The sequence below is a fragment of the Carcharodon carcharias genome, chromosome 1, assembly GCF_017639515.1.
Source record: "Carcharodon carcharias isolate sCarCar2 chromosome 1, sCarCar2.pri, whole genome shotgun sequence".
NCBI classification, from domain to species: domain Eukaryota; kingdom Metazoa; phylum Chordata; class Chondrichthyes; order Lamniformes; family Lamnidae; genus Carcharodon; species Carcharodon carcharias.
In genome coordinates, this window is record NC_054467.1 from 32,667,609 (window position 1) to 32,695,083 (window position 27,475).

General features: G+C 43.7%; 1 protein-coding gene and 1 long non-coding RNA gene across 4 annotated transcripts in view; one reads left to right on the top strand and one right to left on the bottom strand.

Annotated features, from left to right (window-relative positions):
• The window catches only part of inpp4b (inositol polyphosphate-4-phosphatase type II B), a 900,896-nt gene that overhangs the window by 127,497 nt on the left and 745,924 nt on the right, over nt 1-27,475 (bottom strand). The window lies entirely within an intron of this gene.
• The window catches only part of LOC121291802, a 55,667-nt gene that overhangs the window by 1,136 nt on the left and 27,056 nt on the right, over nt 1-27,475 (top strand). The window contains exon 2 of the long non-coding RNA XR_005946083.1: nt 834-892. This is a non-coding gene — a long non-coding RNA (uncharacterized LOC121291802). The remainder of the gene's footprint in view (nt 1-833; nt 893-27,475) is intronic.

Here is a 27,475-nt window from a genome sequence, read left to right on the forward strand (position 1 = left end):
TAAATGTTGACAATGCATTAGTTCTATGCTCCAGAAGCGAGCACATTGAAATACCATAACAATGAAATTCAAAGATTAAGATTCCAGGACTGACAATCTTATACTGCTCAGCCACTTCCTATTCTCACATCTAATTAGCATCGCTTCCTTATTATTTTAAAGGCTTATCGCCTTGTTAAAACAGAGAAATTTCATGTAATTACATTCATATTCTAATATCACAACTTGCATTTTCACCTCAAAAGTGCTATTCAAAGTTCATTTTTAATAGGCAACTTTCAGTGGGCTGTATGTCGATATTATTCACCAATGGTTGTCTTGTGTTTGGTTACTTAAAAATACCACAGACCAGAGTTCAACATTTATGTTACAGCAAGGATGCATTCTGATACATTTCACTCAAAGTGATCTTATGTAATAGTCTGGTCTGCCCTACATATTATTGATTTCTGTTGAGGTGGGAGATGAGGTCTGAATTTACCACAATTTGTGTGCTGCCCAAATCTATTTTGCTGTTAATAAGTCAGGATGCCTGCTGTAAGCCCTACCCACACAATGTGCTATTCTTGAAGTACTGCGAATGCATCTATTGAAAATATTTGCTCCTATCATAAAATTTAAGAAAATACAATCACAAAATCAGACATCATAATTTTTTAATCTCAATTTCAAATAACATTTAATCTATTATGGGAAGGAAATAGCTGCTAATTCATGCTAGGCCTCGTCAGATGATTTCTTCTTCCATACCTCTGTAACCTGTCATGACAGTACCAAACTGTATTGAATGCCCAGTTAAATTTGGTTCTAAAAGTGTTCATTTAATTCCCAAGCTCTTCTCAGAACAAGATAAGGCTTCATCGGTTCAATAATGAAGCTGAGGTGGAGAAAGGTAGGAGAATATTGATTTCTGATAAGTATAAAAAGCAAGGTTAATCAAATACAATTTTATTGTCTGCTTCAATTGAAGCCAGTCAGTCAGCCAGCATTAACTAACAATGACAGAATTACCTGGAAAAACTCAGCAGGTCTGGCAGCATCGGCGGAGAAGAAAAGAGTTGACGTTTCGAGTCCTCATGACTCTTCGACAGAACTTGCGTTCGAGTCCAAGAAAGAGTTGAAATATAAGCTGGTTTAAGGTGTGTGTGTGGGGGGCGGAAAGATAGAGAGACAAAGAGGTTGGGGGGGGGGGGTTGGTGTGGTTGTAGGGACAAACAAGCAGTGATAGAAGCAGATCATCAAAAGATGTCAACGACAATAGTACAATAGAACACATAGGTGTTAAAATTAAAGTTGGTGATATTATCTAAACGAATGTGCTAATTAAGAATGGATGGTAGGGCACTCAAGGTATAGCTCTAGTGGGGTTTTTTTTTATATAATGGAAATAGGTGGGAAAAGGAAAATCTTTATAATTTATTGGAAAAAAAGGGAAGGGGGAAACAGAAAGGGGGTGGGGATGGGGGAGGGAGCTTACGACCTAAAGTTGTTGAATTCAATATTCAGTCCGGAAGGCTGTAAAGTCCCTAGTCGGAAGATGAGGTGTTGTTCCTCCAGTTTGCGTTGGGCTTCACTGGAACAATGCAGCAAGCCAAGGACAGACATGTGGGCAAGAGAGCAGGGTGGAGTGTTGAAATGGCAAGCGACAGGGAGGTTTGGGTCATTCTTGCGGACAGACAGCAGGTGTTCTGCAAAGCGGTCGCCCAGTTTACGTTTGGTCTCTCCAATGTAGAGGAGACCACATTGGGAGCAACGAATGCAGTAGACTAAGTTGGGGGAAATGCAAGTGAAATGCTGCTTCACTTGAAAGGAGTGTTTGGGACCTTGGACGGTGAGGAGAGAGGAAGTGAAGGGGCAGGTGTTGCATCTTTTGCGTGGGCATGGGGTGGTGCCATAGGAGGGGGTTGAGGAGTAGGGGGTGATGGAGGAGTGGACCAGGGTGTCCCGGAGGGAGCGATCCCTACGGAATGCCGATAAGGGGGGTGAAGGGAAGATGTGTTTGGTGGTGGTATCATGCTGGAGTTGGCGGAAACGGCGGAGGATGATCCTTTGAATGCGGAGGCTGGTGGGGTGATAAGTGAGGACAAGGGGGACCCTATCATGTTTCTGGGAGGGAGGAGAAGGCGTGAGGGCGGATGCGCGGGAGATGGGCCGGACACGGTTGAGGGCCCTGTCAACGACCGTGGGTGGAAAACCTCGGTTTCCAGCATCCGCAGTTTTTTTGTTTTTAACTAACAATGATGTTGTTTGCACTATTCATATTAAAAGAGAAATGAATGAGTATAAATAAATACTGAACAATTTGAAATGGATTATTCTTAAGTACTGAAAAGCCATCACAACAGCAACCACGCATTGCATCATCAACTTTACTGATCTGGATTGAAGTTATCAGATGTAACTATCAAGAAGATAAAGCTCTAGCACGGTCATGCATCTCTGGTAAACTGATCATGTTCCAATCTATAATGAGGCATGTGCTGGCACTCCTTTAATGTTTCAGCTTGATGAGAAGAAGAGAAAGGCTTGCCAAATGCATAGTTAAAACTCCTATTTAAAATGCATTGACAATATGTAAAAAACTAAAATTGTTCAGGTTTAGTTTCTGCCATTTCTTGTTGTCTACGCCACTAGGTGGTGAAAGTGACCAACTTTAGCTTACCAGTATTCCACCAATAAGCAACTCAGTATCACAGCATCGTGCTTTTGTTTTGCTATTTGAGGTGGGCAAAAAGGATCTTTCGGGCCATTCTAATAGATGTTACATTTATACAAAGAGCCAAACAGAAAGTAGAAGTTTAAAAAAAGTGCTGTTTTTTTTGTTAGAACAGAAAGGTGTTTTCATAGCTTTAAATACAAATTCAAATACGTTCTATGAAGAGATGAGATAAGTAAATAAAAACGGACCATTTCCAACAGTTGATGGGCATATATAAGTAATCAAATGTAAGAGATTTAGGACAGAGAGCAGCAGGAGCCTTTTTACAAAGAGGATTGAGAGGCTGAGGAAAGCACAATCATAGCTAAGAATTGAAGCAGACACCATAGGTTTTTTTTCACCAGTCATATCCCACTTCTCACCTGAAAATTCATGAATAGCAGGGCAGGAATTCATCAGAGCTAAGGCTTATGTCATGCAATTTTCAGGCAATTCTGCAAACGGACGCACATGTCCATTGTTTAAATATATAAATCATCATACTACATCATTGTGGGACCCCAATTTTAAGTATTTTATGACCACAGCCGGTGTTAATTGCTATGCAAGCCAAATTCCAGTGGGAAACTTGGCTTAAGGGCCATAACCTTTTTTTTGTATTCTGAAACTGAGAAGATGGCGTACCGATCTCAGCAGTAAGTGGTCCAGTTGCACTTTTGGGATTTTAAAAATTAAAAGCAAAAGTTTTATAAAATAAAACTTAAGCACACAAAATTGCAGTTACACAATTAAGATTAATCTTACAAAACATTTCCTGAAAACTCCTTTCTTAGTCAAACCCACGAGTAAACACCTTCCAGGCAACCCTCCCTTATAGATGTCAACGAAATCAAGTGGTAATACACAAAGCAAACTGCTGTAGCTTCAACAAAGGTGTACCACATGACCTTTACCCTCTTCCCCTCTGCAGTGAAATCCATTTCAAAATAAAACTGCTTGCTGTAGCTCAAAACTCCCCTGGTTTGACTGGATGAGTGATTCAAATTGTAACCCCTTCCAGCCCAGAGCTGCAGCTATCTCAACAGCTCAAACAGCTCCAGCTATCTCCAGCCATCTCTAGTTCAACAGCTATCCACAGTAACTTTATCTGTCCCTTTCATCTCCGTTCCATTGTTCTCACACCTCTTTGAAACTCAGACCCTTCCAAATATAAGATCTTTCATGTTTCCATCTTGTTTTTACTTTTGGATCAATAAAATATAATATCCCACTTTTGTTTATCTATGGAACTCCTGCAAACTTTCACCTCTGACTCCCCTTTGATATTTAAACAAAATATCAATTTACCTAAAAATACAAATGCTAGACCTAACCTATTTACTTGTATTTCAAACTTAACTCCTTTTCATGTTTCCAAATTCCCCAGACAACCTGACTCCTATCAAACTCTCCCCAGCTTAATTAAATCTCTCAGGCACACACATACACACACCCCCTCCTTTACAGAATGAACAATGTTCTCTAAACATTAAAAAACAACATCCATTCTTACAGTGTAAACAGGTGGAGCAAATGGGAGCAGAACGCTGTGCATTTGAGCTGGCAGTAACAAGTGGACTCTTCTCAAAACCACTTAAAGCCTCTTTTTCTGGTATTTTTGTGGAGCCAGAAGAAGCTCCTACCGGCTCCATAAAAATATTGAATCCACAGCCAGCCTGTGCACACTGCCTCTGAGATCAGCCTTCCCCACTTAGATTCAATCTGCCAATTGGCTCAGAACATGAGCTACTTGATTCCCTACCCTCCTACTTCCAGTGAGCTTCAACAAACCACTTATTTGGCACCTAATGCTCGAGGGCTTCATTCAAATGGTTCAGGCATAAGAAATCCTAGAATGGTTAGAGCACACATAGAGGCTATTCAGCTTTCATGTCTTTTCCAGTTCTCTGCAAGAGCATATCATTTAGTTCCACTCTCCAGCCCTTTCCCTGTAATCCTACAACTTTTTTTCCTTCAGGTGCTTATCCAATTCCATTTTGAAAGCCATAATCGAATCTGCCCCTACCATCCTGTCAGGCAGTGGGCAGAATTTCCCCCCCGTTTTGGGGGGCGGGTTCAGGAGCGGGCGTGTGCAGGTGCCCCTCCGATCGGTGCCCCCCCATTTGGGGGCGCGCCGCCATTTTACGTGGGCGGACCAATTAAGGCTCGTCCAGCGTGACGTCCACCAGGAAGCACTATGCACTCCTTGTGCGGGCGGGGGATTCCCTAAGCCAAGAGTGCGCTCTTTCGCGCATGTGCTCGAAAGAGCACACTCATCTCCCTGAGGCTAAGCACTGCATCAGGGAGATCAGCGCCAAATTTAAAAATGTTAAAAATAGAAGAATAAAATTTCCCAGATATCTCCCCTCATGTGACACTGTCACATGAGTTGGGACATGTCCATCACTTTCAGTTAAACTTTTATTAAATTTTTAAAAACCTACATGAAACCTCATCCCGCCCGTGGATGAGGTTTCATGCTTTCTCTAAAGCCTGCCAACTTTAAGGTTGGATGGGCAAGTCCTTTAACTACTGCAATTACTTTTTAAACGGCCTCAATTGGCTGTTGACAGGACGGCGGGTGCACAGCTGATTTGGCTGTGCCTCCGCCAACCTGAAAATTGAAATAAAGTGGGATGACGTCAGGAGTTCCACCCAACGTCATCCGGCGTCATTTTACGCGTCGACGTGCCCCCTGCACGCTGACCGAGAAATCCTGCCCAGTGTATCCAGATGTTAACCATGGATACATAAAAGAAATTTTGCTCTCATCGTCATTGGTTTTTTTCGTATGCAATTTATATTAATGTCCTCTGATTCCGGACCCTCCGTCAATGGGAACAGTTTGTCCCTATCTACTCTGTCATAAACCCCTCATAATTTTGAAAACCTCGATTAAAGCTCCTTCCCCCTCAACCTCTCTTCTCCAAGGAGAACAGCCCCAGCTCTTTTTTTTGTATTTTTACACAGAACATGGGCGTCACTGGCTAGGCCAGTATTTATTGCCCATTCCTAATTGCCTTTGAGAAAGTAGTGGTGAGCTGCCTTCTTGAACCGCTGCAGTCCATGTGTTGTAGGTACACCCACAGTGCTGTGAGGAAGTGGGGTTGAGGATGTTGACCCAGCGGCATTTTAGTACTAAGTCAGGACGGTGTGTGGCTTGGAGGGTAACTTGTAGCTTCTCAATCCATCCATATAAGTGAAGTCCCTCATCCCTAATAAGAAAAATATTTAGAAACATCTTCTTGGTACTAATGCGCAAATGTTACTATTTTCCCCTCTTAGAAATCTTTCACTTCCTGTTGTGGTAAAAAGATGAGATTGCTCAAGTCCATGATTTTCCAGTAAGGAAAAGTTTTATTTACGCATATGCTGGGAGAGATCATCTTGGTTACTCTGCCAAGAGGTTCCCACAATACCATAATCATCTGGCCTATGCGTTCACTATATTTTCCATCATGCTTAGAAAGAACTCTCACAACTGCACTTAAAGCTATTAATGCTAATAACTACATTTGTCTATTTTTAAAGTTGTTAATGCACGTCTTAATATCAGTTTTAATATCAAATTATTTCATTAGCCACTTGACTTCATCTGCAAAAGACTTTGACTTCTTGGTGGGACAAGTTCCCTGGGGGCCAGTCAATCTCTGGTACTTCAAGTGATCATTATTTTTTGATGTTGAGTGCTGGCAACCTATTCTCTGATGGAAGATATTATAGCTGATATAGACTATCCTCACTTGTCATTCATGTGCGCCCAGTTTCAATGATCAGAAGTTCCCTCCCTAACGCAGACCAATTACAGTACTTCTACCACAGTAATAGTCAACTCTGCAAAACACAAGGATCTCCCTAGTCTGTAAAATTCAGCCACTCAGTGGGTAAACTAATTGATCCCAAATTAAACTGTATTAATCGCTGTATAAAATTCACTGCCAAATCAGCTTGAAGGAAAATTAGGCATTGACACTCAAAACATCAAGGTCACATCATGCAAGTGAATCACAACAAACACAAAAAAGTAAAAGTACAAGATGGTAAATTTTCATGAACTTACGCAGAAGCTGAAAGGCCAGAATTTTACGCTTCCCAACCGGCAGCATTTTAAGATGTGGGGTTGGAGTGGGGGGGTGGGGAGTAGTGTGAAATCGAAAGGGCAGGATTCCTCCGGGCTCCCGTCTACCCTAGCCACACAGTGGTCACTGGGGCAGGCAAGGCCTTGGATGGGAAGCCTGCCCTTGCCCCAGTCGAGGCCCTTGAGTGGCCAATTATTGGCCTTAAGTGCCATTTCTCACCAGCTTCAATTTTTAGGTTGGTGGGTGGATTGACCCAGCTTGGGAGAAGCCCGAAAAGGAGTAGGCCTAAACCTCAGGCAGGAAGGTGGGGGATGTGCCCCCATCAGAAGCTCACTTGTGAAGTCAGGCGCCGCTGACCCCCCTTAAGGTCCGGTGGCCTCTAGATCTTCCTCCCCTTCCCCCCCCCCCCCCCCCCCCCCCGCCAACCTGGCCTCTCCCAAGATCCCGGTTTCCCCCTTCACGCCCACCCCCCCAAACCCCATCCCAGGGCCTTCCCTATCCTCCCCACTCTGGGACCCCTTGAAATAACCTTGCCCTCCGGTGCTTGGATTAAGTCACAGGTGTCCTCATGCAATTCTGCTTCAGTCCACTGCAGCCCTTGTCACTGCAAGGACTGGATTGCTGCTGGCTAATCAGATTGGTCGGCAGCTCTCGAAGGCAGGACTTCCTGCCGAATGAGGGGTGGAAGTCCTGATTGCAGCCACGTAACACTCATTCCAGTGTGATATAGCTGCGTGGCATTTGGAGTCAGCGGGAATGTGTTCCCCACCAATTCTTCGGACGGCAGGAAGCGAGGCCCCACTGCCTGAAAAATTCAGGCCCAAGATTTGACAAATCATAGCCCAAGTTTCATTTTAATAGCAGAGATTTCAGGTTTGGGTAATTTACATAAAGTGCCTCACTCAATAGAACACCAAATGCTCTAATTAGACTATTGGGAATATGCTGCAGCTTTAAAATCCATCAACTCCACAACACAACATTAAACTATCTTTAGATCTACACACCAATATTCATTCATCTTGAGAGGGCGAGGGACTAGTTTGTACATTTTCAATCAATGTGATACTTGTCACGTATTAACTAAAATAAAGTAGACATGAATGAGTTGGTTGTTAAACACTGGAAGTTGGACACCTAATTTGAGGACACATTGTTTTGTAAGTTGATTTTTTTTTAAGGCTATTCATTATTTTTATTAGCGTAGAATGCTTTCAAGTTTTGTTAATACTATAATCATTTACTGTTACATTTCTCACTTTACTGCATGAGGAGGGTGGCTGGAAAATTATATTTAATTTAATCCAATTTTGGTTGATTAGGGGCTTTTAATGCTTACCTTAAGAAAAGGCACATTTGATTGTTCTTCCTTTAGAAAGTTGGACTGGATTTGGCAAGGAGGGGGAGGGGGGCACATCAATTCAGGTGGGGTTCCCTATGCACAACAGGGCACCGCCCACCGCAGATAACCTCCCCCCCACCCTGACCACCTTCGTTCCTCCCAGCCTGCCCTCCAAACCCTGGTCCTTCCTCGACTCTGTGAATCCTCACCGCCCTAAAACCTGGGACTTACCTCGCTCCAGTGGGGATCGCTCTTCTTCCTGCAATCCTGGCAGAGGGCAGGAACTTCTGAGTTCTGGCACTGCTGGGACTGCTAGAGCTGCCGGCCAATTAGATTGGGGGTGGCAGCTTTTGAGGGTGGGACTCCTTGTCCACTAAGGGGCGGAAGTCCGACCCTGAGCTTGTTTAGCCTGTCCCCAGCATGTTATCGCCGTGGGGCAGGTTTTTTTAAAACTCCACTCGGCAACAACTCTCCTTTCAGGGAGTAAAATCCAGCTTGTCATCTCTTTTAACGGTGGAGTAAATGACTCTTTAATTCTTCAGAGGTTGTAGCCTAATAAAGCTATCCTGGATATTGGTGTAACTTTATTACTCTAATGTTAAATACCAATGATGTAAGCCAAAAATCTACAAATGAATCTGGACAATGGATGCAGTCAGATTCTTGGACCTTTCAGCAGGCTAAATGTTAACCCAAAAAAAAATGTAATCAGTAAAATAATAAAATGAGAGAATTATGCAAGAACGACAGGAGAGAATTTGTCCTTGCTGCATTTATCTTCCAGGCAGAAAGTTGGGGGTGGGAGGGGTGTGTGCCAACAATGCTTCTCGTCCAAACTGGAGCAGGGTAAAGTGATGAACTGCCCATGGGGACACAACGTATGGCAGCAGCTCTTTGTAATTAATTAAATAAGATCAGTCGCCCAATTTCAGGCTTCTGCTGCAACCTTCAATCACACTGAGGATTCTTGCCCCAAAACAGCCTAAGCCAATTTTCTAGGTCTGCAATCCCAGAGCAGCCACTATGTGTTGCTGAGTTCAAAATTTCCATGTACTTAATGAGTTGGTAACATTACTGAACTCTCTTCCAAGGCCATTCCACCAGTACTCTGAAATCTGTTACAGCAGTTAGCCTTCAGGAGTGACATGACTACTGAAACACTATTTCACTCATAGTAAAATTTCAATTAAAAAAATCCCAATTGTACTTTACAGTTTCTTATTTAAATGCTAAATTTATCATACAAGTCTTCTAAATCTTTGAAGCTTAATACCATTTATAAATTAGAATGAATTTGTGAGACTCCCCATCCCCCAGAAATCACCTCCCATTTACCTACTGTGCTGAAGTTCCTAGCTGATCAGGCACAGAAGATATTAATCAGTTGTTTGACTTGATTTATAGATATATTTTAAAGCGAGAAAGAGTCTGTTGTTATTTTGCCGAGTGTGAATATTCACAGAGACCTTAAGGTGTCCAACTTGCTAATGAGCGATAAAGGGTGTGTTAGGATAGGAATCCCCATCAGTAATTTGAGAGATTAATCCACTCCTTAAACCCTAACACTGAGGAGCTGAAAGTAGTAATGGTGGGAGATCACTTAGACAGTATGTTCCTGGCAAAGGGATACTGTGAACAGAATCTTACCAGTCTCTGGAAAATATACAGTCATTGTTTCCAGATCAAGATTCAGTGAAATGTATAATCAATCCTGCAGTTATTGAAAGGACTGCAATATCTGCATGAAAACTTGAGTATTCACAGAAATTAGATTATTTGGTTTTGAAGTTGTCCAGCTCATTACGGGAGGTCTTGGGGGCGCAGTGGTTAGTGCCCCTGCCTCTAAGCCAGAGCTGAATTCATCTTACGCTCTGGGACTTAATAGCCATGGAAGATGCGTTCATAACATGGACAAACAGGTTGATTATCAACCTGCAAATCCTTCCAATGGGCCTATGACAGGTGGCAAGAGCAGGGGAGATTCTTGGTCAGCCAGAACCTGCAGAAGGCAATGGGAGATTACAGTAGTACCTTGCCAAGCATAACCATGGACCATGGGGTCGGTGGGGTTTGTGTGTGTGTGTGTGTGTGTGTGTGATATATATACATGTGTGTGTATATATATATATATATAGATAGAGAGAGAGAGAGAGAGAGACAGAGCCATGCAACCTGCTCCAATTCTGATGCTGCCAGCAGCAGGCCATGCTAAACAAATCATCTATTTCCCAATGAGTTAGCTGCTAGGACGGCAAAGACGTTAGTTGGATTATGCGAGGCCTGAGCTTCGAACTGCCTCCTCAGTGAATCGGATGTTACATGGTCCTATTGCCTATCAGATTCAATTACTGACTAACCGGGCTTTGACAAATATGACAATGTTACTCCACACAGCCCCTTTGGGCAGGTGCAACAACATAAACACTTCCAACTTCCAGCAGGATTTCGGTTCACTAATTATCCAGAAACCAAATTTGTTCTGTAATTGTTAAGTGTGATCTTTCAGTTAGTTGATCTTTAACAGATGGATTTGAGAATGGATTTATTTACATGCATAAACTCTCCTATTTTATTGTCCCTTTATGAATAATCCATTTTTTGGCATTAATTTTACAAAAACAAATTGCTTGGATTCAATACTATCAATTCCTTTCATAATTTTTAAGATGGTACATGACCTTAATGTTTCCTTTGTTCCAACAAAGTAAATTTTTAAAAAGCTTTCCTCAGAATTTAGATTTTTGAGACCAACCCCAGCTATTTACTCGATAGAATGGTTAGTACTTACTGCACAGACCACTTCAGATTAGACCAGATAGTCTCTTATACAGCATCGTCATCTCCATTGATTTCTATTCTATCCCACTTATAATGCAATCAAGTATTCTTTTTGCCTTTTTTATAATCCTTCTAATTATGGTTTCATTATGCCTTAACCATTTTCTCTGTCTCTACATTTAGCATTATCTGCAAACTTAGAGATTTGGATTTCAATATCTTCCTCCATGTCATAAGGGTTACAAGACCAATCCCTGACGTACCCAGCGCATATTTCCTTTACAGCTTGGAAAGTGTGTTTTGATGACTACCTTCTATTTCCTATGACTGGATCATTTTTTTTCTAACTCAGCACTTAATCCTCAAATGTGTAATTCTTAATATTTGATTTGAAACCATGTTAAATGGTTTTCTAAAACCCAAGTACACAGCCAATATTATTCTCTTGTCCAATATTGCATTAATCTCTTCTGAAATTCCAGAAAGTTAGCTGAACATAACCACCATGGAGTTAAGAAGGGGAGTTGTGTTTTATAACGCTTTACTTTTCCAAAGGAAAACAGTCTCTAGCATATTCCACCTTTACAATGCAAGAGCTAAGAGGGAACTGAACCTCACTCCAGATGGCCAGAGACTAAAGCATGAACCCCATCCAGATATCTCAGTGTCACTCTTGACAGAACCCTCACATATAGACAGCATCTCATCAAGAGTGTAGGAAAAATTAAAACCTGCAATAACGTCCTCAGTAAACTGGCCGATGCCTCATGGGGATCACAGGCCAAGGACCGAAGGGTCTCTTATCTTACCATCGCGTAATCGACAGCAGAAGACTCTGTCCTAGTATGGTATCAATCTGCTCACACCAAACTTGTTGAGGAGTGACCACTGACTAAACTTGAAGTCAGAGTTGGAGAACCCCATCTAGCCACCGCCAAAGCTAATACTTGGCTCCATGACTCTGCACATGCTAAATGAAAACATAAACAACTTTTCCAAATGTTGCTTCAATAAATGCAATGACATTACTCTGAAGAGAAAATTCTACTGAAACAAGCGAGCATGGAAGGTTGTGAATAAAATTTGCTCATTTTCATCTAACTTCCTCAAAGGCTTGCGGATGTTTGTTATTTGAACTTGGCACTTGCCTGCTGTCAGTAGCTATCACTTTTATAACCATTTCCATTATTATCCATACATCTCTGAGTCCCTGGAATTTTATCTCCAACTTGAGCAAACCACCATCCTTCTCTTCTGTATGACAGATGCAAACTGACTTTAAAAACTCAGATCTTTATCCCTCCTGTCAATCAGACTGGCTGTCAGGCAGGAAACTAGCAGGAAAAAATGTAACTAAAATCCATACTTCCAAGTTTCCAGTCCACTCTGCTCCAAATATCGGGGGTCATTGGTAGTATTGCAGCAAAAAATAGTCTAGGAAAGAGGCCCTATTGTGAAAGCTGTCTAACAAAAAGTTAGGGTTTCATTGGTGATGCAGCTAACATGGCTTCAAACTGTAATAAATTAAAAGATGAGCAAGATTAATGCTGGGACGTACAAGGTACAACTTTTCTTATCTCTCGCACTGCTTTTAAATATGACAAGCAGGAAAATGGACTGGGATCCTTACTGGAAAATCCCTGCTCATTTTAGATCAGGTAGAAATTTCAGCCAAAAGTGGTGGTGGCAGCCAGGAGCGTTTGCCGAAATACAGATGAGCATATTCAAACTAAGCTATAAGACAGAACGATGTCACATTGTCCATCATTAGCTTTGTTATGGCCCATGGCTGGCTGTGCAAATCCAAACAGTCAGGGTTCCTCACCTCCAACGTGCTAAAACTCCCAAGTTTACATCTAACTCATCTGGTCAATGAAGTTTGAGATATTCTGGTAAATAGCTCAGTCCAAGAAAATTATTTGCTCCCTAAGACTGAACAGAATCTTGAGAGAATGGGCAGGATTTCCCCATCAGTGCACTAAGTGCGGCAGCAGGTGTGAATATCGGTGTTATCCCCACAGAGTACAATGGTGGGTTTTCTCCTCACCTTCCCGCCTTATTAAATATGCATGAACAGGAAACATGCCGGATAGCTGGCAGGCGACCTCTAATTCGCCCACCCTGCCCTGAGCTCACCACTTCCTCACTTAGGGTGCCATATTTTAAGTGCAGCTGCACATAGTGTTCTCAATGCCTGCAGCATAGGGGTACTCCACTGACGACGTCACCCCGAAAGCCAAGACGACAGCAGCCCCCAAATTCAATGATGCTTTTTGGACGTAGTCAAGGCCCACCACGATGTCCTCTACCCCAGCTCTGGCTGCAGGACATCCAGCAAGCTTACCAATGGCTTGGGAGGCGGTGGCAGTGGTGGTCAGTGCCAACGCTGCACAGAAGAGGTCAGGCACCCAGTGCAGAAAGAGATCGAATGTTTTCATCCATGCCACCAGAGTAAGTCAGCCATCTCATCACTTTCAACTCTCACACTCACAAACCCATCATACATTCACTGGCAGCTCAAGGGACATCACCACTCACTTTCATTCACACACACACCCTCACATCGCCATCTGGACTCATCTCCTCTGGAGATCGCACCCTCATCCTGTCCGTGGCTCCCCTCATCACCCACACATGCCAGGCATCCTTATCATCTGCCCTGGCGTGCGTCTTGCTCACACTCTCCATCTGTCTTTATGCAGGGCAAGCTCACACACAATTGCAGGGAGAGGTTCCAGATCTGGGGTGGAGTGCAAGAACTCAAGGTCCTCTGTCAGTTTGAAAACCAAGCCATTGAGCTGACCGGAGAGGAAGTGGGCCAGGCCTGCAGCAACGGCGAGGTTGGCAGCAAACATCCACGCGAGGGCCCTGCACCAGCTCATCCCTCAGTCAACCATACTGTGAGTGTATTGTCCTGTTTTAGAGTGACCTGCCATGCACTAATTATCTCTACTTCCTTTCATTGGAACCTCAGTCAAGGGCTTCAACCTGCCAGGCCCCTAGCTTGAGCCCCAAGATACCTCAGATGAGGATCCTGAGGGCACCACAGCAGAAGACCCATCACAGTGCTCACCCACACCCTCCACCAGCACAGAGACACACACCTCAGTGGCACCTAGTTCTAGAGCAACTCAGGCTCAAAATCTGGTGAGCACACCATGCAATCTAGTCCACAGCAGGCAGGGGCAAGAGATCCAAGGTCACTGGCACTCAGAGGACTGCTGGAGGCCAGGATTCTGCTGAGTCCAAGTCAAATGGCGAGTCTCCAGACTTGGTCCTAAATCAGTTGATGAAGCTGCAGCGACAATCACGGGAATGTCAGGACGGGATGTGAGCTGCATTCCTCAGGTTGCAATGGACAATGGAGTCCATCCACATTCAGTCTGAGGCGATAGCACCAGCATGCCAACTCATCGAGGTCAACACTGGAAAGATGGTGATCACCATGGAGACTTTGGTCCAGGACATCTGTCCTGCACTGATACAGAGCGGCACTCGATTGCTGTAGCCCTTGGTGGCATCCTTCAGTGGCCATGCGAGGGAGCTACAGGGCACTTCGATCTTACTCCAGCTGCCCCTTCTCCTCAAGGAGTCAGGCAAGGACCCTCAGGTACCCATAGGGAGGAGGACCAGCAGATGGACACCCCAGAGCCATCAGCCCAGGTGACTCCAAGAGTGTAACTCCAGGAGTGCCCAGCCGATCTCAAACTCCTCTAACTGTGTCCCCATCACCTCCAGTTCCACAGGGTGAGGAAGGACCACCTGCCCCACAGCAAGACACCCAAAGCAGACCAGAGCTCTCCAGGAGGCGCCCGCCTAAGTCATCACAGATAACAGGGCGTTGCAGTCAGCAGGCTGCCTCCACAGTGGGGTGCACCCAGACGTGGGGGTAAAGTGAGGAAAGAAAAATTTAGGAGCACCATAGTGGCACGGGTGTTCACAACATGTATATAATGTTCACTAATGTAAACAGAATCGCACCCATTCCATATCTCCTTTTGTGTATGCCTCCTTTTTATGATGAGCTGTGTTGTTGTCAATCAGGTGTGAAACCATGGTGCCTCCCCCCACTTCCCGCAGATATCGCTATCAAGCGCTTCTCGTCCATAGCATGCTTCCATATCACCACAGTGTGTGACTCTTTCTCAGGTCAATCTCAACATCAGTGATACCTCGACCTTAACATTAAATGAGTTTGTGAAAGGAACCTCGCTTTTCTGGGTCATGTCATGTTCATTCTTGGCTTTGTAAGACTGAGGCAGAGGGGTTCTCCTATCTCGTCTGCAATCTTGTAATGTGAAGGCATTCATTGATGAGTCACTGACAGAAATGGGATCTTTGCAGGCTGATGCTGACTCATGTCCGTTTTTCATTGATGCTGCAAAAAGAAAGATTTGCATGGATTTATTGCTGCCTGCAAAATCGCATACAGGCTGGAGAGAAGAAGGAGAAGATTGTGACAGAGGCGCCAGGCTCACCAAAGAGAGGAGCTAAGCCCTCAAGACCAAGGGGCAGCAGGGCCCCCTCTGCAGAGGATGAAGCTCCAAGATGTTGTGTGTAGGCACCTCACAAGACCGAGGGTGTACAGAACTCACATGTCTTACCGGCACATGAGAGAGAGAGAGAGAGAGAGAGACAGTGTTGCCGACACCTCCGCATGCCCAGGGATCTGGTGACTCAAATCTGATACATTCTCCAGGAATTGGCACCACGGGGCTTGGGAGGGCATCCATTGTCACCACCCTCCCACATTCGACACTGTTAAATGGCACCAAAAAACCTTTCTCCCATCTAAAGGCCGCAGATGCTTCCACTGACTGTGCGTGCCATTTGTGGCCCAGTCTGATGCCAGAAACCCCCTGAACAGACACACATGATGTTATGATAACGCCCTGCGCACAACATCCTGGACACGACTGAGACTGGACTGACATGCCCTCTCCCTGCCTGGCCTGGGACAAAGTCACTCTTTGCAAGCTTAACACTGAAGTATGTCTCAACTCAGCGATCCTCCCATTCTGGTCCAAAGTCGCTTCAAGGGCTTTGTTTCAACAGCAGAAACTAATTGTCCTAAAATCAAGGCCAGGTTTTAAGGCTCACCTTCCCTACCACCCTGCTCACCTCCCTCTGCCCCCTTTACATGACCGCCTGCTGTGGAAATGTATTGGCCAGGTGCTTCAATGCCCTGCTTTCAGCCCAGCTGCTTGGATCTTCGTTCACTGCACTCTTAATACCACACTCTTTGTGGTAATACACATGAGAGAGAATGTTTAGTCAGCAATTGAGATTATTTGAGGGGGGCCTGAGGCTTTTCTTACGTGAAGCTGCCAATGTCACGATTATAATAAGCATCTGAAAGTCGTCCAGTCGCCCAATTGCTCTGGAGTACATTACCACTTTAGGGAATTTCCATGCTGTGAACAAGGGGTTAATACAAGGAGATCGATTAGTGCCACTTTACGGGATTAGTCTCACTTGAAAGCACATCATAGCGTCACTTCCCTGATTCCCTGCATTGTGATTAAAAAGCTCCTAACCATTCTCAACTGTGCAACTCTCCTCATTTGCGAATGCAGAATTCAGTTGGGTGCCCCTTTAATCATTCCCCCAAATGCAAGCACCTGACCTCCTATCGGCCCTCAGAGCCCTGATCAGCAGAATATCTTCTCATTTTAATTTTGTACTATGCTTGGACCCTTCCTGTGAGAGTGTGGAAACCCATTGTCCTGCAGGAGATTAATATTCAGGATTCCCTCCCTCTAAGATCCTCTCAATCCTCCCCGTGTATTCCTTGATCCCATCATATTACATGGTGAGGTAGGATGTGCCTATGCCTCATATGGACCTCACTCTGCCCCCACGCCCCCATCTTGAGGACACTTGCAAAGTCTGACATATACACCCGCCCTCAGCACCCCCCCACATTCGACACTGTTAAATGGCACCAAAAAACCTTTCTCCCATCTAAAGGCCGCAGATGCTTCCACTGACTGTGCATGCCATTTGTGATGCCAGAAACCCCCTGAACAGACACACATGATGTTATGACAACGCCCTGCGCACAACATCCTGGACACGACTGAGACTGGACTGACATGCCCTCTCCCTGCCTGGCCTGGGACAAGGTCACTCTTTGCAAGCTTAACACTGAAGTGTCTCTCAACTCAGCGATCCTCCCATTCTGGTCCAAAGTCGCTTCTGTCATTCTGTAACCGACTCTCTCCCCATCCTGGCGTTGAAGACGCCTCTCCACCGCACCACACCCCCTACTCCCCCAGTCAGATGTCTGACCCCTCTTATCCCCCTGCAGCCTCACCCATGCCTCAGGGCCATTTCCCTCCTTCCCCAGTGGAGGTCTTGCCCTGCAGCACATTAAAAGCCACCTCCGCCTTGTCATTGGTCTGTTAGGTAGAGACTTGCCTCTGACACCTCCCTGAAAGTGATGTGGTGCTGTCTGAGAAACCTGGCACTGAGTCTGAGTTGCCACGAGTGCTGCGTGATGCAAGGTAGGTGAACGAACCTCAAAGTCACGAGCGAAGTGCAGGTAGCCAGGTGCACGTCACTAATGTACCATTGTGAAACATGTCGGTCTAACTGGATGCTGACGTACCCTGTTGATACAGCGCGTGGGGTAATTCCAGCGAACAACCTTTATAATGAGATGCAAATCTATTAAAATGACGTTCCCGACATGCTGTGGCAGAAAATGCAGCCCGACACTGAAGGCTTGAGTGGACGATCTTGGACTGCTTTTGTGACGGTGGCAAAATGATTCTTCCGATCACTCAACACTTTCCACTCCTGCCCGCCATGGGCAGGGCTGGAAAATCCCACCCAATGAAACAAACAATCTGAGCCCAAGTGTAGCAAGGACTGGATAGCAATCAAACATGGGCTGATAAGTGGAAAGCAACATTCACACCACACAAGTGCTAGGCAATGACCATCACCAAGAGAGCCTAACCACCTCCCTTGACATTCAACATCATTACCATCATTACATTGTCCACCATCAATATCCTGGAAGTCACCATTGGCCAGAAAATTAGCTGAACCAGCTAGATAAATACTTTAGCTGCAAGAGTAGGTCAAAGCCTGGGTAATCGGTGGTGGGTGATTCATCTCCCGACTCGCTAAAGCCTTTCTACCACCCACAAGGTGCAAATCAGAAGTGTGATGGAATACTCTTCGTTTGCCTGGATAAATGCAATTCCAAAATAACTCGAGAAGTTCAATAATAACCAGGAGAAAACAGTCTGATTAACTGGCACCCCCTCCACCATCACTACAATGTGACTGCATCTACATCTGTGTACCATCTACAAGATACACTGTAGCAACTTTCAAAGGTATTTTTGACAGCACCTCCCAAATCCGTGATCTCTACGACCTAGAAGGACAGGTGCAGCTGGGAGCACGACCGCCTCCAAATTCCCCTCCAAGCTAAACATCACCCTGATTTGGAAACATATTGCTATTCCTTCATCGGTGCTGGTCAAGATTCTAGAACTCCCTAGTTAATAGCACTCAGAGTACTTTCGCTGCATGGACTGCAGTGCTTCAAGGAGGCTGCTCATCACCACCTACTCAACAGCAATTAGAGTTGGGCAATAAATTCTCCCTTTGCCATTGATGCCCACATCTTGTGAATCAACAGAAAGAGAAAAAAAATAATCAAAATCTGTTCCTTATTCTTGACCTACAATAACAACTGATATTTATATAGTACCTTTAATGAAGTAAAACATTTCAAGTGCTTTACAAAGACATTATTAAACAAAACTTACCACAGATATTTAAGTAGCTATTAGGGCAGCTGGCCAAAAGTTTAGCCAGAGGTAGATTTTAAGTAGTGTCTGACAGAGGCAAGTAAAGGGGGAGGCAGGTTTAGAGGGGGGGGGGGGAGGCGTCTGGATTTTAGGGCCGTAGCAGATGAAAGCATGGCTGCCAATTGCAGAGGGATTAAAATTGGGATGCGTCTGAGGCCAGAATTGGTGAAACGCAGATACCTTGGTGGGTTGTTGGGCTGGAGCAGGTTAGAGATAGTGAGGAGCAAGGCCATGGTGGAATTAGGCAGTTTGTGATATTAACACTGATTGTCATTATAGCTTGTACACCAAACACCTGGAGCATGATCAACTTACTTGAATACGGTAACTCCCAAAGGGCTGCTGACACAATGAAAACCCAGCATTAATGACGATCTCAGGGACCTTCCAAACACACAAAATAGGAGAAGTAGGCCATTCCGCCCCTTGAGCCTGCTCTGCCATTCAATAAGATCACTGCTGATCTATTTGTGTTTTGAATTCTACATTCCGATCTACCCCCAATTACCTTTGATTCCCTTGCCAAACAAGAATCTATCTACCTCTGCCTCAGAAATATTCAATGACCCCACTTCCAACGCCTTCTGAGGCAGAGGCCTTAACAGGTTCAAACAGCAACATTTTTCTCTATGAAGTCAGCTACTGCCACAATGAATCACACCATCTTCCAAGCACACTATATATTATGAATGCAATTAAATTAAATGCATTGCAAGCAAAAATAAACTCAATCAAAAAAAATCCTAAAACCTTTCCACCCTTTCCTCCGAAATGCAACAACATCTGAAATGCTGCAACAATTTTCTTATAGCTGTTCTTTATACCTAGCCAGTCACTGGCCCTTCATATAACCTCCTGCTTTGACAACCACTATTCGCTGTGCATCATAAATAAACTGCTCGTGTTCCTTCATGTTCCTCTGCAAGTAAACCTCTCTCTTCAATTCTGCTGTCTACCCCTTTGGTATTAATTAGAAAACAAGGATCACAACTGAAGTTGCCACAATGCTGACAACTGGAAATACTCAAAGTACACACATCACAACACACATTTCCAGTTCCAGCTCCAGTTTATTTAAGATCTCAATAAAATTAATGGTTTTGTTAGAAAATTTTCTATTATTGTAATTAGTCAACAAATAAATAAATAGAAATTATTTTAGATTTACCAGACTTAGAGGTTGGTCTGCATAAAAGGATGAATCAATATGATCAGTATGTGGTAGTAGATTAGAAGGCAGAGTAATGATACTGTAATAAGATCGCTTCAGCAATTACATTTTAAGTGTAGGCAAAGGAATTAAAATTAGGGTATTATTTAGCACTTTAGAACAGGGGAATAAGTTGTCTCCAAAATTTGGGTTAGCTATACCCTAACCCGACTTCATTTGAAGACTACACTTGTTCCTAACTCCCTCTGTATAATGCCAAGAAAGATTAACAAGTATAAGATAAAAAACTTCATTCATCAAATCATATTTCACACAATTTCTTTTTTATGTATTAATCAAATCCCCAGAAACAATAACAGCAACAGGTAATGTCAGACACCTTCTTTGCCCATCTTGGGAATTCTGACAGCAGAAACAACTGCTGTCCATGAACGGAGTGAGGAAAGAAATGGGCTCGGATTTTCTGATCCTGCCCATGGCAGGAATTGTCATGGGCGGCATGGAAAATTTGACGGACCAGCCAAAGGTCCGTTGACTTTGGGTGGGAATTTCAGGTTCCACAGTGGGTGGGACTGGAAAGTCCTGGCATGGTGTGTACAAGTACTAGTTTGATAGGGAGTGAACACTCCACACCCTGTTAGATGTGTTGAATCGGAACTAACAGCAAGCATAAAATGTTACCTATTAGCCAACATTTTGTGCTGTTAAATGTAGTGAATTAATCAGAAAACTCATTCCCTGTTTTTGCCTACACTTATAATGTAAACTGCTTAAGTGATCTTATTACAGTATCATTACACTGCCTTCTAATCTACTACCACATACTGATCATATTGATTCATCCTCTTATGCAGACCAACCTCTCTCTAAGTCTGATAAATCTAAAATCATTTTTATCTATTTGTTGATTAATTTCAATAATAATAGAAAATTTTCTAACAAAATCATTAATTTTATTGAGATCTTAAATAAACTGGAGCTGGAACTGGAAATGTGTGTTGTGATGTGCATACTTTGGGTATTTCCAGTTGTCAGCATTGTGGCAACTTCAGTTGTGATCCTTGTTTTCTAATTAACAACAAAGGGGTAGATAGAAGAATTGCCAGAAAAATTGCATGAGGCAAGCACAAAATCCATTACGGCAGCCTTGTTTCCCTTTGGGGAATTGATTAACCGGCTCTGACTAGCCTTTTAATAAAGCTACTAGTATACCTCGCTTTACACTGATCATTGGTGGTTTTGGGCTGTGAATTACAGTATTCTGAGTATGTTAGCTATACTGAGCTGATGCTGCTATTTTTTTCTCTTGAGGTTTGGCAGTTTTGTTCTGAAGGCTACCATATTGGATTTTGTTGGCATAGATATGGGATTGAGAGTACTCAGAGAGGGGAAGTCTGACTTCAGACTGCTTCTATAATGATGTTTATAGAGGATACACTTGGGGTTAAAGGAGGCTTTATTGCTGCTGTGGCCTGTGTATCCATATTCAGAGATCTTTTTTATTTGTTTGGCTGCGGAAGCAGTTCCAATTTGATGTTGAGATTAACAATCCATCAGCTGATGCAATGCGAATGGTTGTGATGCTACCAGGAGCGGATCTCTCAGGGCAGGAGCTCAGTATGTGAGCGATGGTCTGACTTGGATGGTAACAGTCACACTATGAGCTGTTCCTCATGTTCCACTTGTAGACCAAGTGGCCACATCTTCTTCGGCCTGTCCTCAAGCGGTTAAGGGTTGTCCAGAATTTCCATGCAAGGTTGACCACTCTGGTAAATTATTAGGTTGCGGTTGGTAATGTCTGCAGTCAATCAGGAGTGTGCCATCATGAGGTGGGGCTGTTATCAGTTTGTAGGGTGTGGAGTGTGCTACAGTAGGGACTAAGATTTGTGACGAGTGCATGGGTTCTTTTGAGGTCCTATGTCAATGGGAATGCTTTGCTCGTTGTCAGCCGGTGATGTTCGTTGAGGAGGATGTTTTCCCTGCGGACATCAGGAGGTTAAATATGTGCTTACACAGGAAGCCATTTAAGCTGTGTTGGTCTCAATGTCCCAGAAATAATCTTCATGGCTTCCTGGAGATGGATGTCTACCATGTTTGTGTGTCGGTTGCCAGCCTGGTTGAGCAGCAGTACTGTTGTTGGGTAGACCAGGGTGAGTGAAGCAGCGTGTAGTGTGTTGGCTCTGCTGCCCCAGGTGGTACCCACCAGTTTCCAAATGCGATTGGCTCGTCTTGATCTTGGATCCGGTGTCCTGCAGGTGTTGCCCCTAGGTCAAAAGATGGTCAAGAGTAATGCCAAGATGTTTTGGCATTAAGTCATGAGTGAGTGGTCAGCCACAGCACTGGCCATGAAGTTCTTCCATAACCTTGGAGTAGTTCAAGTAGAAAGCTGAAACAACTGTCTAGGCAGTATTTGAGATGGCCAGAATGCATAGCTGCATGAAGAGTTTTACAAATCCTGAAAAAAGCTGTTTAGTGTACCTTCCCATTACTCTTTTTCTGTGTTTCCTTCTCTCTTTTACTCAAAGTTTTCTTCTGCTATTCTCTTCCGGTGCCTGAGTTATTCAGTTAGATTTCAGACCATTTTAGAGCTTGTCTTACAAATGTAATTTGGAAACTCAAAATCAGGAGTTCATGCAGTCATTGGAGAGCCTGTCAAGTAGCCTGTACATTATATACAATTACAAAGGGTATACCAGGCTTGTCCAACACGTGGCCTGTGGGCCAGAAGCAGCCCGCCATGTCTCTCTATCCTGGCCCACGGAGTCAGTTGTCAAAATGCCAGTAAGACAAGTAAGTGGAGTGGAAGATTCTGCGAGAAGCTGCACCTCCAATCACAGGTCAAACTTCTCCTGCATTTAGTACTGATAGGCTCACTAATGAGCTTATCAGCAGCAAATAAGTGAGAGCAACAGTCTCTCATTGAAGGAGCAGTGAACAGTGTGCTCCATTCAATCTGAGGCCTGAACACCAGTGGCTGCAGCAGTGAGTTCACTGGGGAGAAAGGGAGGTTTTCAGGGCAGGGTGGAGAGGCAGGCAGGCAGGCTGGCTGGCAGGGGCAGGGGAGGGGTGGAGTGGCTGGCTGCTGGGGAGAAGAGAGGCTGGATGCTGGGCAGGTGGAAGGGAAAGATTGGCTGCCGAGTTTGGAGTTTAGGGGTTGGGGGCAGCGTGGTGTTCAAGGCCCCCTACATAAGTCAAGATGGCGGAACGGCAGTTGCAGCAACAATGGGACACACGACAGCTGGGGTGTTAGACAGGGCAGGGAGAAAGCGTGTACAGCCATTTTGAACCTCACCTCAGCGTTTTAGTCACAAAACCACCCCTGGAAGTTGGGGGTGGGGGTGGGGGTGGGGGTGGGGGTGGGGGTGGGGGTGGGGCGGAAAGAGTGTGTGATTGAGAGAGTGTGTGTGTGAGAGAGACAGAGAGAGAGAGAGCGAGAGAGCGAGAAGGTATGTCTGGCTCACTTCCAGCCTCAGAGTTCTCACTCACCGTCATCCCCACACATCAACACAAACTCACACAGTGGGCATGGGTGAGGGTGAGTGACTGAGTACCCCAAGTCTGGGAGTGAGCTGGATACACACATGCTCACCCTTTCATAATCTAATGGTCACTTTTATTAGTGACTCAGTTTTTTAAAAGATCATTTTATTGCTTTGACCTTTTTTTTTGCTCAGCAAGTTGTTTCTTTTCTTTATACCTCAACTTTTTTTTTTGTATTTCATGTTGGGCCAAACCTTCTCTTTCTGAAATTTGCTCATTGGGCCCTTCGAATGAGAAAAAAATTGAAATGTGGCCCGTGTGAAAAGGTTGGAGAAACCTGGGATATACAGCACAGAAACAAACATTCAGTCCAACCAGTCCATGCCGGTATTTATGCTCCACTCCAGCCTCACTCATCTAAATCTATCATCGTAACCCTTCATTCCCTTCTCCCTCATGTGTTTATCTAGCTTTCCCTTAAATGCATCTGCACAATTTGCTTTGCCCTGCGGTGATGAATTAGTGAGGCAGCGTGGGAGGAGTTCACAATTTGGACCTTTGTAGTGCGCCGTTACTGTTAGCTTGAAAGTCAATTCTATTGTATTTGCAAAACCAGGGGTGGTTTTGTGACTAAAACGCTGAGGTGAGGTTCAGAGTCACTGACCAAATCAGTACAGTTACAGACAGAAAATGTTGGAAAAACTCATCAAGTCTGGCAGCATCTGTGGAGAGAGAAACAAAGTTCACGTTTTGTGTCTGTATGACTTCTTCAGAGCTAAAGAGAAGTAGAAATGTGATGGATATTATCCTGTATAAGAGGGGGCGGAGCAGGTGGAAAAAATAGGCTAGGGATAGTTGGGAGCTCAGGGGAGATTGACAAAGATGTCATGGACACACGACAAAGGGAATGTTAATGGTAGTGTTAAAGACTAAAGGAGGTGCTATCAGAAACAGCGTGTTAACACTACCATTAACACTCCCTTTGTAATGTGTCCGTGACATCAAAGCAACTTTGATAAGTAAACAGCAAGGAAACATTAACATAGGTGGAAAATACACATCACATACTTGTACACAGCTCAAACTAATCAAGCCACTTTAAAGGTCCATCATGAGGAACGATTTCTCCGTTGCAGGAGCTAGTTCAAACAGACACTAAGCACCTGGATTGATGTTCAGCCCATATTACTTTTGGGGACCTAATGAATCTATCACATATGTGCCAGCTTCAGCATCAAGTGCTTCCGGGTGCATTATGGAACAATGTATTCAATGTGGCAACTTGGGCACATAAGTACTAGAGAAATATGGTTATTGCAACCATTATTAGATTTCGTCAACACTCAATTTCACACCAGTTTTATCTCTTTAGCTTTCATAGTTCCAGTTTTATATAGTGTCATGCATTTGTTCTTTTTTTAATTCTTCCATTTATCTGCTTTGATTGAAAGCTACAACTCTCACATCTAACAAATCCACATTTTGACAAATCTCCCCAAGCATCTACTAATAAATTTTAACAACAGCTTCTTACAGTGAAGATCAAACACCTTGAATTGCTGAGCTACTATATCACAATTTGTTCTCCTACATTCCACACAGTCCTAGTAAAATCAATTCCAGTTATTCATTGCAAAAGATCTATCAATTAACGTAAACCTTCAAAAAAAACAAGTCAAACTGGTGAACCTTTTGCCAACTTGACCATAAAATTGTGGTCATCAAACTTGTGTACACTCAAGCTATGGCATCAAATACTCAATATCAAGAGGCTCCGGTTTAAGAAGCCATACAGTATTTATCTAATCGTTTTTAGTATTTGCTAATCAGTTATCATTTGGAAGTTAATATTTTACTTCAAAAATGATTTGAGGATAGGTATGTGTGCATTACTTGTAGCTGAATTTACAACTTTTCTGAAAGTAAAGCATAAAGAGTTATGTATTTAAGGTTAAGGTACACCAGAAATTTTCCAACATTTGTTGGACAAAGTTCCTGGGCCAGATTTTGCAATCCTGTTTCGGCACCATTCGGAGTTGAGAATTGGAAAAAATGGCCACTGAGCAGTGAAGGCTGAAGTCCTGCCAGCATTTCCTGCCTACAACTCCATGCTTATTTTCAGCAGAGCAGGAAAGGGGGCAGATCGGCAACCACACATGCTGCTGCTTAGATATTGCTGGCACTCTTCTAGATGGCATTCCAGAACCTTAACAATTTTAACAAGGCAGCTGCATTTTGAACGCCTTCCTAAATTAGACCTACAGAGTAAAGGTATGAGCCACAGAATAGAGGAGGGAGGAGTATAAAAGGTGAGCAAAAATTTGTAGGCTCCTTTACAGTTCACCATGAAATGCTGTAGCCTGACTTAAAGCTGCTTTTACGAAAGTGACTGATGTGATTGGAAAAGCTAAGTACCCACTAAATAACAGGTTGCCAGGTTGTTACTTCGGACAACTGGCAAGCTATCAAATGAAAGAATAGCATTGTAAAAGTGTGAAAGTCTTCAGATGCATCAGAACAGATTATCCAATGGAAAATTGCTATTTTGCATTGTATTATATTGAAAGGTTAGCCCAGTGTGAGATCCAGAGCTAATCATTTAAACTCTCTCCATTGCACTCATTCATTCAGAACAGCTCAGCCATCTGTTTGGCTGTTCAAAAGCTTTGACAGGTATATGAGCTTTTGCTTACCTTCAAAGACACCAATGGATTTTGTACTGAAGAATTTACTTTCACTGCTGTCCTAAGTAATGCGAGTTTGTTCATTTTGACAGATTTAAGAGCCTTTGAAGAGGATATTTTTAAATGCCTATCCAAGTGACATTTGTTTATTTTGACAGATTTGAGCTTTTTAACAATTGAGCTTTTTTAACAACTTCCAAATGTTATTATGGGACCTGTGAGTTATGTTTATAAATAGGTACTAGGTGAGTCAGTTAGGGCTGTGGGGGATGAGGCTGTGGAGGTGAAAGGGGTGAAGGGCAGATGCGGGGTTTAAATGGTGAGGGGGTTAGGGGGATTACGGAGGTGAGGTTGAGGAGGGCTTTACGCTGATTCTATTTCATATGCTCATATGTATCTGAAGAATTGGGGTGGTGTCTCCAGGAACGGAGGTGGGCCTTTTAACCTGGCCACTTAGAGATCCTCTCACCTCGGGCTTTCTGCTGGAGACGACAAGCCTGACTCCAGGCCATCCCCCCTTCCAGGAGGTGAAATCCTGCCTGCCAGCGCTGCTGGGGTAGAAGCGGAATTGCGATGTCTGAAAAATTCCTGACTCCATGATGAGAATCTGGCCCCCTTATATACTTATATAAGGTTACTTATATATTCTATCATGAGGCTGGCACAACCTGAGCTCACTGTCATGCAATGCCCTGCACACAACTGGAACAATTTGCACATCCTCTCTGCTCCATTTTAAAACAATATTTCTTTTTAACAGATTAATATTAGCTATTCATATTCCCCCTTTACTGGTACTATGTTCAGTGGATCTTCCATTCTGTGGTTCCCATTTTCTTTCACTGGAGAATAGTCAAAAGGACTGTTTTCAGGGAATTGTTACAACATTCCTGTTAGAGGAGATAATTTGCCATTGTTACAATCATATTGAAGTGCATGCTGGAGCCTTCTGACTGAGGATGTGGCAGAGTCATAAGTATGTCTTCTCAAGTCTAAGGATATAGGTGTACGAGTGTTTGTTGTGTTTGGTGTTATGTTTTACTTTTCCTTTGTGGCATTAAAGATCTTTTCTTTGGCTTCACCTCTGTCAGTGGTCACACCATCAAAAAAAAAATTACTTGATGCCTTGATGGTACTAATTATTCAGAATATCAAATGTCCACGTCCTTCTTTCTACTGAGTGAGTGCCAGTGCTCAAAGATAGGGATAAACGAAACATGGAAAACTGGCATAATATAGCCTTCTCTCAAGTAGAAAATTAAGTTATTAGGAGTGATAATGTTGTTTTCCCTTAGAGTGTTGGTGAGAAAAATGGCATCCATTTTGACTGAAATACAAGCAAGTTTTACCTATGTGTTGTGAGTGGGCTCATAATAGGACAAGCTGAGGATTAGAACATGGTTTAAAATATCAA